The sequence below is a fragment of the Fukomys damarensis genome, unplaced genomic scaffold (assembly GCF_012274545.1).
Source record: "Fukomys damarensis isolate Sample0158 unplaced genomic scaffold, DMR_v1.0_HiC HiC_scaffold_38, whole genome shotgun sequence".
In the NCBI taxonomy this organism is placed as follows: Eukaryota; Metazoa; Chordata; class Mammalia; order Rodentia; family Bathyergidae; genus Fukomys; species Fukomys damarensis.
In genome coordinates, this window is record NW_022900950.1 from 17,053,171 (window position 1) to 17,055,917 (window position 2,747).

The 2,747-nt window shown below is 38.0% G+C and overlaps 1 pseudogene; it reads right to left on the minus strand.

Annotated features, from left to right (window-relative positions):
* Positions 1–1,082: 1,082 nt before the first annotated feature.
* Positions 1,083–2,358, minus strand: LOC104853374 (annotated as a pseudogene).
* Positions 2,359–2,747: the final 389 nt, after the last annotated feature.

Genomic DNA, 2,747 nt, shown 5'->3' on the forward strand with positions numbered 1-2,747 from the left:
ACAAATGTTGGTGGTGTTGTGGGGAGAAAGGAACCCTTCTCCATTGTTGGTGGGAGTGCAGACTAGTGCAACCACTATGGAAATCAATATGGAGATACCTCAAAGAGCTTGGACTGGAGGTTCCATTTGACCCAGCCATCCTCTGCTGGGTATCTTTCCAAGAGAACTAAAAGAATCATATCACAGAGAAGTGTGCACACCCATGCTTATAGTGGCACAGTTTGTAATAGCTAAATCTTGGAAACAGCCCATTTGCCCATCCTTGGGAAACTGGATAAAGAAGATGTGTTTTTTCTATAAAATGGAATATTACTCAGACATAAAGAACAAGAAAATAGATTCATTCATAGGAAAATGGATACATATTGAAGATATACTCCTAAGTGAAATAAATAAGTCACACATGTGTAAATACCAAATAGTTTCCCTGGTGTGAATAATTTGCAATAAAACATAAGATCCTAATGAGATTACTGTCATTTAGAAATGAGAAGAAAGGAGCTAAAGGTGTAGGGAAGATGGGATGAGTAGGGGAAGGGTAAAAAGGGAAAAGAAAAAAATGTGAGATAATGAAAAGATGAAAATAAAGTGTTTGTAGATGGGGAGGGGAGGAGGGGGTGAAGGGAGGGCAGGGGTGGGGGGAAAAAAATGAGAATCAAGACTTGTCATGTAGAAGTACAAGATCCCAACAATGAATGTAACTGTACTGTATCCCTAAAATGTTCCAATAAACTCGATTAAAGCTGAAAATAAAAGTATATGTTCACTACAGATATTTTTTAAAAGTATTTTCAACCCATGGTTAGTTGGATCCATGGACATAGATACTGTGGATACGAAGAATTGACTGTATTCGCTGTAAGAGAATAATTCTTTCTGGATATGGTGGTATGCATCTGTACTCCTAGCACTCTGAGAGGCGAGAAGATTACAAGTTTGAGCCCAGGCTGGGCAATTTAGTGACTTGGCTGACTTAAGAAAAAATTTTTCTGTAGATGTAGCTCAGTATGAAAGTTCCGGCTTCAATCGATTGTACTGAAAGAGAGAGAAGAGAGCTCACAGGATTTTCTGACACCAGGAAACTAGGAGCTGGAAAGGCCTATTTTGTAGTCAGGATGACTTGGCTTATGGTAGATGGCATATGTTTAGGTGTAATTGTCATTCCAGTTGTTGAAACTGAGATATTCTCCATCAGGTTGAATATACTGCAAATGGAAGATCTCTTTCTCTAGGACATGAGATGCAAAGAGTCCTTGGAGAATGGCTTCTGTTTTAGTCACTGCTTTCTAGAGTCAGATGTAGAAGTGTGCCTACTGAGACCTGAAGAATCAGTGAAGGGCTTAGAGCCTGTTGCAATGTCTCTGTCCCAGGCAAGTCTACCTCAAGGAAAGGCCCAAGGGCCAGTGGTGGAAGCTAGAAAGTCTGTGACAGCCAGACAAAAATATATGTGCCAGAAGGCTGACAAATCTGCTGTCAAAGCTAGGAGACATTGTCCAAAGTGAAGATGTGATTGAAGCTGTCCTGAAGTAAGACAGCAACTAAAGCTTTTATAGAAAAACCACCTAAAAGCTGCTTCTTCAGGAAAGTCAGCAGCATGAAATCTTCCTCTCCTGTTCTCTGTTTATACCGTTCCACTAACAGTCCTCAGGTGGATCTTCCACACCCAAAACCATGCTGACTCAGTTAAGCAGGGTGTTCCCACTCAAGTTGGCCATTAATTAGTCCACCACAGCCTTGATAATTGGTAGGTCAGTTTTCTTCTGATTTTGATTTCCTCAGTTCTTCCATAATTCCTCAAGATGAGGAATGGTCATTTGTAGTGAGTAATGGCCTTCCGGTTACCTTTTCTTTTTCCTGAGAATTCAGAAAGTTTTGCTTTTAGGATACAGACATAAAAATGCCTTTGGTCATATATACCCATTGAATACAAAATGTCATCTCAGGATTTCCCAGGGATTTATAAAGGTGTTTTAAAAATGGAAACTTCCTCCTACCTTTGCCTCCATTTGCTGGAAAAGAAAAGGATGACTCAACTGATTTTCAAGTCAACTTTTCTGGGATTGATGGATATTTCCTTCAAAATAGAAGTCTGCAGCATGGTTTATTATAGTTTGCAATTATGCACAGATTCCTCTATAGGTAGCATTCCCTAGCATTTGGAATTTCTCTGATATGAGGGTAATCATTAATGAAAGCTAGGTAATTTCTATAATCTGGGAAGTGCTGAAGATCTCCTATTGAATGCTGCCTTAGCATCTCAAAAGCATCTTCAAATGCTTGTCCTAGCTTCTCTTGTTCAGTGCAAATTTCATTAATAAGTTGAGACACCTGTCCATCAGAGCACAAAGTCACATCCATTTGTACAAGGTAGAAATAATCTTCCCCTCTTCCAAAACATGTATGCATCACCAATTTTACTAAAAATGAAAGTTCCATCAAAATTTTCTTCAGCTAAATTGAAATGTCCCAAAGAAAAATTACAAAATTTAAAAGGAAAGTCTAATACATTGTGAGAACTCATAGTATGTCTGGTGGCTCACTTGGTTTTATAAAAACAATTTTTAATGTTGTTGCTTTCAAGTATAAGCTTTAGTATTTGTAATTTAACAAAAGATAAAAAGTAAACTCAGTCCTTCATTTGTAAAAACTACAATCAACATCAAGAGGTAGATTTGCAAACACTTCTTTAGAAGTTCACCTATTTCTAATTTAAGAAGTGGACAGTAAAGAAGCAAAGTATACATTTC